This window comes from Crinia signifera, chromosome 19 (assembly GCF_055691185.1).
Source record: "Crinia signifera chromosome 19, ASM5569118v1, whole genome shotgun sequence".
In the NCBI taxonomy this organism is placed as follows: domain Eukaryota; kingdom Metazoa; phylum Chordata; class Amphibia; order Anura; family Myobatrachidae; genus Crinia; species Crinia signifera.
Genome location: NC_139226.1, coordinates 132,646,372 through 132,662,262, shown reverse-complemented (window position 1 = coordinate 132,662,262; position 15,891 = coordinate 132,646,372).

The window sequence follows — 15,891 nt, the reverse complement described above, 5'->3', positions numbered from 1 at the left end:
ATTGATTTTATATACCTTGATTTAATGCATTCATATGTATCTATATCTATGCTCTATTAATTGATTTTGACTAATATATCAGTGTTTAATAAATTTTTCTTATTGTGATACCCAACTGACCATACGTATTTAGGAATTTTTCTTTAAAGATTTACCTAGCGCTCCACTACCCTTTCTTCTTTTTGACAGGGGTGGGTGGAGCTTCTCGGGGAGGGGGAGACATACAGAGGGACTTCCTCTCCTGCAGCATTCTATCCGCTGGGTCAGCCTAGAGGTGCGGCCTCCAGGGGAGACTGACAGGGGTGGGTGGAGCTTCTCGGGGAGGGGGAGACATACAGAGGGACTTCCTCTCCTGCAGCTCTCTCTCCGCTGGGTCAGCCCAGAGGTGCGGCCTCCAGGGGAGACTGACAGGGGTGGGTGGAGCTTTTTGGGGAGGGGGAGACATACAGAGGGACTTCCTCTCCTGGAGCTCTCTCTCCGCTGGGTCAGCCTAGAGGTGCGGCCTCCAGGGGAGACTGACAGGGGTGGGTGGAGCTTCTCAGGAGGGGGGGGGAAACATACAGAGGAACTTCCTCTCCTGCAGCACTCTCTCCGCCGGGTCAGCCCAGAGGTGCGGCCTCCAGGGGAGACTGACAGTGGTGGGTGGAGCTTCTCGGGGAGGGGGAGACATACAGAGGGACTTCCTCTCCTGCAGCACTCTCTCCGCTGGGTCAGCCCAGAGGTGCGGCCTCCAAGATAGACTGACAGGGGTGGGTGGAGGTTCTCGGGGAGGGGGAGACATACAGAAGGACTTCCTCTCCTGCAGCACTCTCTCCGCCGGGTCAGCCCAGAGGTGCGGCCTCCAGGGGAGACTGACAGGGGTGGGTGGAGCTTATCGGGGAGGGGGAGACATACAGAGGGACTTCCTCTCCTGCAGCTCTCTCTCCGCTGGGTCAGCCTAGAGGTGCGGCCTCCAGGGGAGATGGACAGGGGTGGGTGGAGCTTCTCAGGGAGGGGGAGACATACAGAGGGACTTCCTCTCCTGCAGCACTCTCTCCGCTGGGTCAGCCTAGAGGTGCGGCCTCCAGGGGAGATGGACAGGGGTGGGTGGAGCTTCTCAGGGAGGGGGGGACATACAGAGGGACTTCCTCTCCTGCAGCACTCTCTCCGCCGGGTCAGCCCAGAGGTGCGGCCTCCAGGGGAGACTGACAGGGGTGGGTGGAGCTTATCGGGGAGGGGGAGACATACAGAGGGACTTCCTCTCCTGCAGCTCTCTCTCCGCTGGGTCAGCCTAGAGGTGCGGCCTCCAGGATAGACTGACAGGGGTGGGTGGAGCTTCTCGGGGAGGGGGAGACATACAGAGGGACTTCCTCTCCTGCAGCACTCTCTCCGCCGGGTCAGCCCAGAGGTGCGGCCTCCAGGGGAGACTGACAGGGGTGGGTGGAGCTTATCGGGGAGGGGGAGACATACAGAGGGACTTCCTCTCCTGCAGCTCTCTCTCCGCCGGGTCAGCCTAGAGGTGCGGCCTCCAGGGGAGATGGACAGGGGTGGGTGGAGCTTCTCAGGGAGGGGGGGACATACAGAGGGACTTCCTCTCCTGCAGCACTCTCTCCGCCGGGTCAGCCCAGAGGTGCGGCCTCCAGGGGAGACTGACAGGGGTGGGTGGAGCTTATCGGGGAGGGGGAGACATACAGAGGGACTTCCTCTCCTGCAGCTCTCTCTCCACTGGGTCAGCCCAGAGGTGCGGCCTCCAGGGGAGACTGACAGGGGTGGGTGGAGCTTCTCGGGGAGGGGGAGGCAGACAGAAGGACTTCCTCTCCTGCAGCACTCTCTCCGCCGGGTCAGCCCAGAGGTGCGGCCTCCAGGATAGACTGACAGGGGTGGGTGGAGCTTCTCAGGGAGGGGGAGACATACAGAGGGACTTCCTCTCCTGCAGCTCTCTCTCCGCCGGGTCAGCCCAGAGGTGCGGCCTCCAGGATAGACTGACAGGGGTGGGTGGAGCTTCTCGGGGAGGGGGAGACATACAGAGGGACTTCCTCTCCTGCAGCTCTCTCTCCACTGGGTCAGCCCAGAGGTGCGGCCTCCAGGGGAGACTGACAGGGGTGGGTGGAGCTTCTCGGGGAGGGGGAGACATACAGAGGGACTTCCTCTCCTGCAGCACTCTCTCCACCGGGTCAGCCTAGAGGTGCGACCTCCAGGGGAGATGGACAGGGGTGGGTGGAGCTTCTCGGGGAGGGAGGGACATACAGAGGGACTTCCTCTCCTGCAGCTCTCTCTCCGCCGGGTCAGCCTAGAGGTGCGGCCTCCAGGGGAGATGGACAGGGGTGGGTGGAGCTTCTCAGGGAGGGGGAGGCAGACAGAGGGGATTGATTTTGAACTACTGTTTAAGCAGACAGACTGCACCCACTCGCCGGGATCCGGTCATTGGGTTACCACGAAGTAGGTCGACAAGCTTTAGTTCGACATGACTTTAGGTCGACATGACTTTAGGTCGACATGCAGTAAGGTGGACAAGACTTTAGGTCGACATGGGTTAGGTCGACAGAGGCAATATGTCGACATGGGTTAGGTTAACAGGGTCAATAGGTCGACAGGGTCATTAGGTCGACATGTTTTTTTTTACTGTTTTTCGAGCCGACATGTGCCGACAGGCGGTATTTCATGCCCTATATTTCATGCCCTACCATCCACTAGGGCATGGCCAGAGAATAAAATAGTGTGCCTAGCCCAAAGCATAGCGTGCGCAACGAGCCATGCGAGGGGATGCGGTGGTACGTTTCGGTGCCCATGTCGACACGACAGGCGGTATTTCATGCCCTATCATCCACTAGGGTGTGGTGGGAGAATAGAATAGTGTGCCAAGTGTAGCGTGGCACCGTGCCAGAAGCATGGCAAGCGCAGCGAGTCATGCGGGGGGACGCAGTGGTACACGTTTTAGTGTTTATGTTGACTGTCGACATAAGGGTAAAAAAAATGTCAACTTTTTCACTGTCGACCTTACCCATGTCATCCTAATGACCCTGTCGACCTTACCCATGTTGACCTAAACACATGTCGACCTTATGGTGTCGACCTAATAACTGTCTAACAACTTGCTGGTGACCAACTGATCCACACCGCACTCACCTGTCCCTGCAGCAGAATCTCAGCACTCCCCGCAAACCCTGCTAATGCTGTCTCCCCCGTGCCACCGCGAGGTCTGCAGCTACATTGTAAGGCCACTGCCTTTCCCCTTTCCCTTCTATGACGAGTCCATGTGGCAGCAGGGCCCCATGCATTCAAATCAAATTTACACGCAACTTTGGCGTTTATCAGTTAGCTGCAAGTTGTACTAAAATAAAATAATGCGGCTGGAAAAAAAAAAGGTTGCAAGCAGAAAGTCACTGCGATCTCAGCAGGTGCTGCTGTGTAATTCAGCAATAGTGCGTGTGAATTCCGCAGTTCGGGCGCTCCCCCCCCCCCCCCCCCCCGGTGTCTTTGCATGCGTGAATATGCACAAGCGCAAACCCCAGGAGGGAGGTGATGCCTGTGAGGGGCAGGTGGCTGAGATCATGAGGCGGGTCTCTGATGCCCTCTTTTCGTCAATATGCGGCTATCTAAAAAGTAAGAATGCAGTTTTCAGAGCGAAGGCTGCAAAAATCATCTGATAGTTCCTTTACTACTGAATATTATTCTTGATGGTAAAAATAGGATGCAGCAATAAGATGTGACCAGTGGATGTGACTACACAAAACCATACCCTGTGTGCGCTGTGCTCGCTGTTTGTACTAACGATTATGACTCCACAGCATCCTCTTGCAAATTAATAGAAAGTTGAATGGAGGTTTAGGCTGAAATAATCACGGATGGGCAATGCATTCTCTCTTTTGGCAATCCCACTAACGGCGCAGGATTCCCAGCTGTATTTGGCAACAGTTTTATTTTAAAAGTGCAACTGAATGTAGCGATGAAACAATATGAGCAACATCTGGCTGCGATATACAAACGCTGGCACTACATAGCAGGAAAACTCAGCACCATCTGTACGTGTTGTGATAACTCTCTACTTACTGTTAAGTAGCGTCTACGGTTCTAGACACTATGTAATGCTACATATTCTGGCCATAAGGCGCCTATCGAATTATCATGATTGACATTTATCTTAACTTAACTCTAAATTACCCCTAGAAATAAATCACACGGGCACCTTATTCTAAAAATAATCACACGGACATCAACTGCATAAGTTAAAAGGTCAATGATATTTATTAAGTGGTATGACCCTATTGAAAGGGATGGCCAGGAAAGTGCTTGGAGACCAGCTCAGGTCAAAAATTAGTAGTAGTAATGGGGACGACTACAACGCCCCAACTTATAACCAGGGCGATGAACTGCCCCCATTGAATTTAAGGCACAGCTCGCACTGTGACGGTCTTACCGCCCCTCCTATGGCATGGCGAGAACACTTCCAGGAAGTGGCCAATGCCCCCCCCCCCCCCGACTCATCAGCCATCCTGGCAGAGGGGGGCAATACCGCACAGTGACCACCTGTACCTCAAAAATTGACCGCTGGTCGAGAGCGCCTTCCCGCCAATTATTCATTAATTTTTGTAAAGCCAAATTAGGTGAAGGCCGAAAGGCCAGGTAGCAATTGAAAAAAGCAAGGGAGGGAGGGTGGAAATCCAGACTCAAAGAGGAAGCAGCGTCATCTGACTCCCCTTTATATACCCCTGCATAAGCTACCACCCCTTTTCTACCTAATTGGCTACTCCAACTATCCCACCTGACTTCTATGGGTAATGAACTATTCACACAACTTTATTAGGACAATCACAAAATTCACAGGCTCTTAAATGCCCTCATGCCTATACAGTCCTTGCTTAATCTCAACAAATTTCTGTCACAGAGAAAAAATACTGGAGTTTTTAGACGTCTATGGCGCTCTGCTGCCTGAGTAAATTGGGCTGTACATAAAATGTCACTACATTTCCCAAACATAAACAGATATTAGAAATGATAGCAATCCAAGAAACATCAAGGCACAAGATATAACAGTAAAAAGTCTGATTAGATATATAGTATACCGCTCCTTTCAAACTCTGGTTTCAAGATGGGGACTTGTCGTGCTGAGTGATTATCCATGTGGGCATTCAAACCCATGTAACACAAAACAAAGTGCAACCAATGTGACGTATTGCTTGTATAAACAGTTTTGTGTGTGTGCTCTATTTAGTTTTGGTACCAAACTCACACAACTTTGTGGAGCTGACGCACCTCTCTCGGTTTCTTCAGGTCCTTATGAAGTGAAGATGATGTGAATTACTTCAGTGACCTACCAAACGTACAGTTTTCTGTGCTGGAGTGAAGTCCGTGACGGTTTCTTTGGGGATGATGGAAGAAAGGACACAAATTTTTCTTCAACAATGTGCTCAGATTCGTGGGGTAGAAAATAAAATTAAATGAAAAAAGATTGGTGTTAATTCTTCTAATTGTAACTTATACGTGTGTGCAAAGATGGGGGTTGTGCAATAGTTAGGCGGACCCTCCCTCATACAAAGTGGGGTTCAGTACTGGCTTATAAAGGTATCTTTGTCCTGGATTTCACAGGAATTGGACCCTTCACCCCCTCAAAGTGGGTAATCCGAATAGAGTGTGTACCCTACTCACGTTGGAAACAAATGGATTCTTTAAGGTATATAAAGGTTACTTCGTGTAGTCATATTCTTTGACTCCAGAGAAACTTCTTTGGTGAATGTGCTCATCACATAGGGCCTTATTCTAGTTCACTCTATCTGACAAAATCCTTCTTAGATGGACAAAACCATGTGCACTGCAGGGGGGCAGATGTAAAATGTGCAGAGAGAATTAGATTTGGGTGAGTTATTCAGTTTCTGTGCAGGGTAAATACTGGCTGCTTTATTTTTACACTGCAATATAGATCTCACTTTGAAGTAAAACCCCACCCAAATCTAATTCTCTCTGCACAAGTAACATCTGCCCCACCTGCAGTGCACATGGTTTTGTCCATCTAAGAAGGATTTTGTCAGAAAGAGTGAACCAGAATAAGGCACATAGTGCAAAAAAAGAAAATCAGAAAAAATCCTTCTTTTCAGTCCCTGTTTTTCAATTAAAATCATCTCTCTCCCTCTACACCCTTTTTCTCTCACTACCCTCTCTCTCTCTTGCCCCTAAGCTCAGGGGTATTTAAGACAGGAGGAAGCCCATGTGCAACCTCCTCCATCCGGGTGTGGATCATTTGGTCAACAGCAACTAGGTCGAGAAGCATTGGGTCGACACCACTAGGTCGACAGACAGCAAGGTCGACATGGGTCAACGTCGACATGGCTCTAGGTTGACATGGCTCTAGGTCAACAGGACATTAGGTCGACACAAGCATTAGGTCGACAGTCAAAAGGTCCACATGGGGTTTTCACTGTTTTTTGACCCAAATGTCAACACTATCGACATGGACAGTTTAAAGTGCACCGCATTCGCTCGCAATGCTTCGGGCACACTATTCTATTCTCCCGTCACGCCCTAGTGGATGGCAGGGCATGAAATACCACCTGTCGGCACATGTCGGCTCAAAAAACAGTAAAAAACCCCATGTCCACCTTTTGACTGTCGACCTTGCCCATGTCGACCTAATGCTTGTGTTGAATTAATGACCCATGTCTAGTTGCGGTAGACCTAATGACCGTATCCCCTCCATCCTCCATCTGAATTCAGCCAATCACGGTCCGGCAAGTCTTTTCAAAATCTGCTTCCCGCCTAACGCCCGGCACATAGCGCTAGGAGTAAAAGCTGCCGCTGCAGTGTACAGTGTCGCCTACACCTTTACTGTTTGGGAAACTTTGGCCTTACCAAATAATTACCAAATAGAGTTTTGCTTTGTTTTGTTCATGAAATCTCCTTGAAACCTTATTTTATAAACTGTACATAAAAGCCATGGTCAGACGATATTATACAGCAGTAATGTATCTAATCCATATCAGTTCACTAGTTCTACTGTAATGAGGTTGTGTATCCAATTTATTCCCATCATTCCCACCTACTGCAATCCCAGGGCTGCTGCCTCTGTTTCTTTCTAGAAGATACAAATTGATTTTCGGGAGAATGTAACAGTTCAATTTCAGTTAAGGGCTAATAATGTGATTATATCTATGCATAGGAAGCCCAAAGCCAGAGTGTTAATGACACAATCATGTCTACAAACTTAATAGGAATTTAGACACTTTAACACAATGGAAATATTGCTGACAATAGGCCTGGATAGCCATGGCGCACCAGAGATGGTAACCAGTATGTTTTTTGCATTGCAATAAATGACAAGGTTTCATTCTGTTTTACTCTGCCATACCTCCCAACAGTCCCGATTTTAGCGGGACAGTCCTGATTATCAGGGCCTGTCCCGCTGTCCCACCCGCGGGCGGCAGTGTCCCGCGGTGTGGGGGGGCTGTTGGGAGTCCCCCCTGTCAGCTGCTAAGCAGCGGGAATAAACGCTGTGCACACGCGCACAGCGTCTATTCCTGCAGCCAGGGGGCTGGGGGCATGGCTAGAGGCTCACAGAGCCTCTGGGTCATGCCCCCATAGCGGCAAAATGGGGGGGTGGCCTCGCGGGAGAGCCGCGAGTATAGGCCACGCCCCCAATTAGGCCATGCCCCGAAAATTTTGGCGGGCCAACGGCGCACAGCAGCAGCGTCCCGCGTGCTGAACTGGCAAAGTTGGGAGGTATGCTCTGCTCAACATTGAATAGAACAGGATCTTGGTCTCTTCATCTAAATATGAACAATGCAGCGAATCAACAAGCCAGTGCTAAAACGTATATTGTCTTATCGGAAATATAAGCAGGAAAACTCCAAAAACAGGAAGCATTAAATATAAATATACTGCGAGAGGAACTGATACATGTCCATGCAGCCACCATCGTCCTGTACATCCGGTTCCTAACAAAAGTATTCCCAATATTGTTTTTCTTGGTAGAGCTACACAACAATACTGTTCATTTCATATACAGTATAGTGCAGCCGGGAAGTGACTCCTGGTCAGCTAGTAAGCTTGCCTGCATTGCACCTGACAGTTTGGGCTGTAGGGTGGTACTTTATCTATGTTCCCTTCATCTCTCTCCAAGGATTAGTACATAATCTTATGTGACATTTGTTAAATGTACAATATTACTCATACCTCCCAACTTTTATTGTAGCCAAGGAAGGGAGGGACATCTGAAATTAGGGGGCGTGGCCTATCGACAAGGAGCCTTTTTCACCACTGTTGGGTCGTGGCTAGCATCTCTTTAAGCTGCTGGCCAGCCCCCAGCCCCTCTGCTTGCGTTCCCGTGGAAAGAAGGACAGTTGGAAGCTATGGCTTACCAAGCCATACATATAAAGTTATTATAATTGTGCGATGGTAATCGGCCGTTTCACGGGAGTGCCAGGAAAAGGTTGTTCTATATCCGTGATAGTTATCAAAAAAGTGTGGCACTTCCTCCTCTTTGCAGCCACTGCTTACACTACGGAACTTATGTACTATACGGTGAGCCGCAGGAGTAATTTTCGATGTGGATCACCACCATTACGTTACGTTAATTGGCATAAATAATTCAATAATTTAATTTACCACAAACTAAGAAAGATGCAGAAACTTTCTTGAACACAGAAAATTTTTAAACGCAAATGAGAAAATGTGCAAATGGGCCGTGAGATGCAATAATATATGTCCAGAAAAATGGTAGGCGGTATAACAGCAGAAACCAGCAAGCAGTATCAGGTCAGGAATCTCTGCACACCACCACACTGGGTCCACACCACCACCCTGGGTCCACACCACCACCCTGGGTCCACACCACCACCCTGGGTCCACACCACCATGTTTTACCCTTAGTAAAGGTGTGGCGAGCGAAGCGAGCAGGGCTGCCGACAGGAGAGGGGGGGGTTTGCTGTGGGTACAGCTGTGTCGGGCCCCAGCCTCTGAAGGGGCTTGGGCAGCTTCAGTGACAGCGGCATGGTGCCAACCCCCCCCCCCCGCTGCCGCCCCCCCAGCCAGGCACGCATAATACACAGTGAAACCTGCAGAGCGCCAAGCCTAGGACACAGAGGGGCTTGGCGCTCTGCAGGCTGCACTGTGCAGTATGCGCTCCCCAGGAGATGCGGTGGCATGCAGGAACAAGGGCGATGCCACACCGCCGCAGCTAGGTAAGTAATGGTACTCGTGGAGAGGGGGGGGGGGGTGCTTGCCCATATTGGTACTTGGGAAGGGGTGTGCGTGCCCGTAATGGAACTTGGGGGATGCCCAGACTAAAGGTCAGTGTCGGGCCCCACGATTCCTAGTGGTGGCCCTGGAAGCGAGCCACCAAGCCCAAAGTGTGGCGAGTGAAGCGAGCCCGCGAGGGGTCAAAAGTGCTGCTAAGCCTCATCGTCCCCTCGCAGGCTCAGTGGCTCCCTTCGATTGACACAACTTTACTAAAGGTAATAAATGGTGGCGTGGACACAGATGGGTGGTGTGGACACATGAGGGCGGTGTAAAGTTGCCTTTAGTTGTTGGAGACAGGTGGCCACACCTACCTTGCGGTTAACGTAACTGTCATAGCTGCTGTCGTAACTGTCGTAACTACTCAGTGACCATCTTCATACTCATCTCCATCATTGGCCTCAAGCCTCTAGTTGTATGTTGATTGGGTCCTCACTACTTACATTTAAGCTGTAATGTGTATTGAACTGTGGTGCTCTTTATTTGTACTGTATTTTTGTTATTTATTCAATGTTATGCCAAGTTTTGTCTCCCTGTATTGTTCCTTTGTACGGCGCTGCGAAACACTTGTGGCGCCTTATAAATAAAATTATAATAATAATAATAATAATAATAGCGGTGGCCACAAAGGTGAGCAAGTACCAAAAATATTAATCAAATATATGACATGTAGGTCCTTTTCTAAAGATACTGTAATACTGCAACTCTCTGGCCATTTGCCGCCTTTCTTCTTTTTTTTTACAACTATTACTGATACAATTTAATGTTTTATGTATTATTTGGAATTGTTTTAGCATATATATATTATTAAATTGTATTAATAGATGAGATTTACTAGAATATTATCTGAATAAAACCATTAGGGATCACATACTGTACAGTTTCCATTTCGTTTGTGAGAGCAAGCAGTTCTCCTAATTGATTTATTGGAAAATCTATATAGAAAGTGACGCATTTACCTTCCCAGACGCAGTGATTAAGCTCTTTTCTCTTCCACCTAGCTGTCTTAGAGAACATATATAATGTAGATGAGATTTCTTCCTAATTAAACTTTCTGTATGTTCTGTGGTGGTTATAGATTCTAATGAGGGCCTACTGTACCTTTTAGGAGTTAATTGGCCAGATGTACTAAGGTTCAAAAGTGATAAAATGGAGAGTGAAAAAAAGCCAGCCAATCAGCTCCTACCTGCAATGCTACAGGCTGAGTTTGAAAAACGACAGGTAGGAGCTGATTGGCTGGCTGTTTATCACTCTCCGTTTTATCACTTTTGAAGCGTAGTGCTTCTGGCCCTACATCTTGTAATTAGGGTCTATCATATAATGAGGTAATATCTTCTAAGAAGGGTCTAGGAGTATCAAGGATGGAGTTGTCAGGGAGGTAGCTGATGAGATGGCTGTATACGAGCTGCTCAAAAAGTTTTGAGGTGAATTGGAAGAGAGATGGGGCATTAGCTAGTGGGCGAGGAAGAGTCAAGGTAGCATTTTTTAAGAATAGATGAGACAAGAGCATATTTGAATGGGGTGAGAAGGATCCTGAGAGCGTTATAGGTTGAAGAGGTGAGCAAGGTAGGAGCAGGCTATGTAGTAGAGGGAGTGGAGAGGTTGTGAGGGGTCCAGGGGGTAGATGTAAAGGATAAGATGAGGGAATGGACTTCCTTGTCTGGGATAAGGTGGAAGGAGCCCAACGTGGGATGACTAGAGGGATAGGTTGGTACTGAGGGAAGACTGTAGGATAGAGCAGCATGGGAGGTGAAGTCAGTGGAAGAGAGCCAGGTTTTAATTATGGGTAACTTGTCAAAGATTGATCTGGCATTCCAGATGCACAGGAGAAAGGGAGGGTTATAGGACAGGATCAATGTGCCATAGCTCCAGTAGTGCTGTCCAGAGCAATAATTGAAAAAGATTAAAGCGGGGAAGAGGGACTAAAAGCAAAGGCGGTGCAGACAAGACTTTTTGAGGAATAAAGGCATAATAACAATTGTTAAAGATGTAGATAGTAATATTTATGTTTATAACAGTCCTTTTGGATGTGGTTAGACGTTAGAGCATTGTCCTTTTTTATTTGTCATTTTTATCTATGGTATATCTCTGATTTTCATATTAATATTTCAATACAGTTTACACTATCTCACTTCACATGGATTTAATGCTAAACATATACAGTGATAATAAAATAATGTTTAAACACTATAGGCCAGATGTATCAAGCTTCAAAAAGGGATAAAATGGAGAGTGATAACCAGCCAGCCAATCATTAAAAAATGACCGGTAGGAGCTGATTGGCTGGTTGTTCATCACTCTCCACTTTATCCCTTTTTGAAGCGTGATACACCTGGTCCTGTATTTGTCTAGGTTTTATTGAACCTGTTCAAGGAACGCTGCAATTAATTGTGACTGATTACTAGCGATCAATTTACGGTTAGGGCAGTAAGGGTATGGAATCGCTTCCGGAGGAGGTAGTACGGGCAAACACATTAAATACAATTCAAATAAAGTTGGACAAACATTTGCTAGAAAAAAATACATCCAGGGGTGTAACCCATAATCATTATTTAGCCCAAAGCTACAATAAGCAAATAATTTTACTGGGGGATATCAAAGCTAGACCATACACTTGAGCAAGACCTGCAAAATGGTTGAACTTGATGGACGTACAGTATGTCTTTTTTCAACTCAACTACTATGTTACTATGGGGCAGATGTACTAAGCCCAGAGAAGAGATAAAGTGGAGATAAAGCGTAAGGAGATAGCACCAGGCAATCAACTCCCAACTGTCATTTTCAAAACAGTTCATTGGCTGGTGCTTTATCTCCTTTCACTATCTCCTATCTATACTTTATCTCCAGTTTATCTATGAGCCCCTCCCATTAGAGCGGCTCCTGGCAATCTGATCGCCATCCGCCTCCCCCCCAACAGCGTGCGCCGCCCCCGCCCCATTAAAAACATAGAAACATAGAATTTGACGGCAGATAAGAACCACTTGGCCCATCTAGTCTGCCGCTTTTTTTAAACATGTTACCTCAAACCACATTTGATCCTTATTTTTGTAAGGATATCAATATGCCTATCCCAAGCATGTTTAAATTGTACTACTGTATTTGCCTCTACCACCTCTGATGGAAGGCTATTCCACTTATCTACTACTCTTTCTGTGATGTAATTGTTCCCTCACATTTCCCCTGAATCTTCCTCCCTCTAGTGTCAGTGCATGTCTTCGTGTTCTGTTGCTCCTCTTCCTGTGAAGAATGTCTCCCACCTGTACCTTGTTAAAGCCCTTGATATATTTGAAAGTTTCTATCATGTCCCCCCTTTCCCTTCTCTGCTCTAAAGTATACATATTAAGATCTTTTAGTCTTTCCTGGTACGTTTTGTGATGTAGGCCATGCACCATTTTAGTTGCTCTTCTTTGTACAGTCTCTAATGTATTTATATCCTTCTGGAGATATGGCCTCCAGAACTGAACACAATACTCTAGATGAGGTCGTACCAATGACCTATACAGTGGCATTATTACTTCTTTCTTTCTACTGCTGATACCTCTCCCTATGCAACCAAGCATCTGACTTGCCTTCTTCATTGCTTTGTTACATTGCCTACTGTTAATGACGATTTGATTATGACCAGAGAGACAATGAGTGAAAAGTGCAGGTTACGTAATGTGTCCGTAACCTGCTTACCCTTTATACCTAACTACGTGCTAACAAAACGTAGCGCAGCGTAGCGTACCTTTTATTGTGTATTTTGCACCAAGAACCAATACCTTAATACGAGATCCTTTCGCAGTACTTTGTCTCTAATCTGCCAAATATACCTTAAAGGACAGAGTCCGCAATGTACCTTATCGCTACTATGCGAATAAACAGACACGACCACTGAATAGGAATAAGGAGATTAGAACTCCATAAAAAGGTTTGTATTTAAGTCCCTAACGGACAAAAAGGGGGTTACAGAAATAAGAATAAACAGGTATAACAGGTAATACAATATACTAACAATGAATACTAAACAGACTCTACTAAGGGGAAAGAATACAGTTACAAGACACAATCAGCCAACAATACTTATAAGAATAAATACCGTGAAAATGCAACCGTTTACCGTGGTCATCTAGTAAGCGAAGCGCAGTCCGGTCAGAGCTCACTATCGTTCAGGAATGAACTATAGTCCGGTAGGAAGGTCCAGGGAAAGTAGATGTGCCGAAGAGAGCGAGCCTGCTCCGGGTCGCCTATCTTATAGGGTCAGAAGGGGGAGGTCAAGGGCCATTCTCATTGGTCAGAGATCATATGTCCGGTCCACTGTGATTGGAGGTTAGACGCTGTACCTGGTCTGACCAGGTGCAGGGGAGTGAACTTTAAGAGTCCTTTGTTTGGTGGTTTCGGCGTCAGCAAGGATAAGAACCGGTTTGAGCTAGTTTCCTTTGTTAACTACTTACAACAGAAACTGTCTCTGGAATATGGATTATGTCCATAACTATCGGGCAATGTACATTGCGACATATTCGCAATGACCGGAATACTTCGCATAATGAACTGAGCGGAACGGTACTAAACACGATATAGACAGGTGTGTGCAGGGCTAACTAAGCTATGTGTGGCGTTCTAAACCTTTTAACTATATTTCATTTCGTGTAAGTGTGTTATTATGAATTTATGTGTGATAGTATGTCTACTCTTCTGGTCCACATTGTCACACATACTCGGGTATGGAAACTTTATTTGCGCAACTCTGCGAACCAAAATGGTTGCCATACTATCACAAAATGGCGTGTGTGTACCTAGACTTCCACAGTCCACCCTTTAACAGTAAATATAAAACTGTTACATTACAAAACATTTCACACGACAATACAGAAATTCATAATCCAAACAGAGAAATTGGGATACATGAAATAAACATATAAGGGGAGTAAACCATCTGCTCTCGGCCGATCCAGGATCATGGATAAACGATGGGCCGCATTTATCGAACAATCTACTCAGGGTCACGAAGGATAATGTACAATTTAGGGATAAAAATAAAAACAGGGGTGGTTACAACATATACACGTTTACAAATATGGCATCCTTTGGTAGGTATCGTTTGTGACAACAGACCCTTGAACTCTTTGTTGTCTCTCTTTTTGGTATGCTTTTAAGTATGATGGTATTAAAACATCCGGTCCTGGGTAAGGTGTCAAGTTTATAGATTCTACCTTAACCTAAGCTGGGACGGGTAACACACTCTCAGAACTCTGTATCGTCCGTCCAATGCCTGGCAGCAGGGCGGCGGCGGTATCCTTGCTTTTGAGGATAAGAACGGACAGTGGGGGGGAGACAAGAATAGGACCCACAACAATAGAGAAAACTGAGAAAGGAAAAATTTTGTTAGTGATCCTTTCAACCTGTTACCAGTGGGGTGTGTCACAGTCCCTTTTTGTAGCTTGTACAGGTTGCTTGACCTTAGCTGCTCTCCAGTCCTCCCGAAATGGTGTCTCTTAGCGATTTCTTACTTTCGCCCTCGAGTGTAGGGACCTTCCGGTTTTCAGTTCTTTTGGCAGTAGGACGAACGTACCCGAATCTCTCTCTGCGACTTTGTTATTGAGGTAGTGCTGGTCAACAAGATCTGGGGTGGTCCTTTCCAAAGGTCTATCAAGCAACCTGTATATGGCAAAGCAGGGGAAACAACAACAACATCTCCTGGTTCATGGTTATGACAGTTCACAACAGGTGTCAACAAAGTCCTTTTGCTGCAGTTTTCCAGGTGTGGATACATCACTTGCATTTGTGGTCTAGGATCTCCTTGTGGGATTACCATAACCTGTGGCTGCCCGCCAAGCAATGTTTCGATGTGGACCAATGAGGTGGAGTTCTGAGAGTGATTTTACTACTACAAAAAGAGATTATGGGGTGTACCATCAGTCCCTGAAGGTTAACACATGACTTAAACCTTTTATATATATTTGCATACTCAAGGGTGTTTCTGGGCTGCCATATCTATACACACAAACGTCAACATATATATATATATACATAAAAAAAATAGATAAATAAATAACTTAAATGCTTCTAGAGTGGACTGTACAAAGCCAATTTTGTATTACCTGCAGAGGATCCTGCTGGAGGAGGGATGTGGAGATGGCTCTGTGGGAACAGCCGTTGCAGTTTGTTTCCCCCAGACAAGTAAGGCATGATCCTGTCGTCTTACCTGTCTGTGGGCACACCAGTAATTTTGGACTAATTTTTTTTTTTTTTTTTTTTTATTTCACATACCTTCCCTGTCAAGACACGTCAGGCCATGGGCTATCTCTGTCCTGACAGTTTGGCATGTTCTTAGAGTCACTGGTTTACCTTGTCCATCTTTCTATTCCTGTCCACATCCCTTCGGCTTCCAGACTGCTTCTCCTGCAGGGGACACAAATCTTGTATTACTATGTGAATATACTGACATTTATAGGGGGAACACAAACATAATCCGCAGAGCGCATGGCTCACCCAGCTGCCTTGCCAGCATGTTCATCATCAAGTGACACTGAATCCTCATTGAAGATGTGGTTTTTTTTTTTTTTTTTTTTTTTACACTTGATAACAGCCACTCTGTCCGGCAGCTGTGTGACTGTCGAGAATCTTTTAAACTTACAACGCTTGCGCCACTGGAGTGCCAGCTACTGAAACAAAACATCTGAGGCGCCATAGGGCCTAAGATCTTTT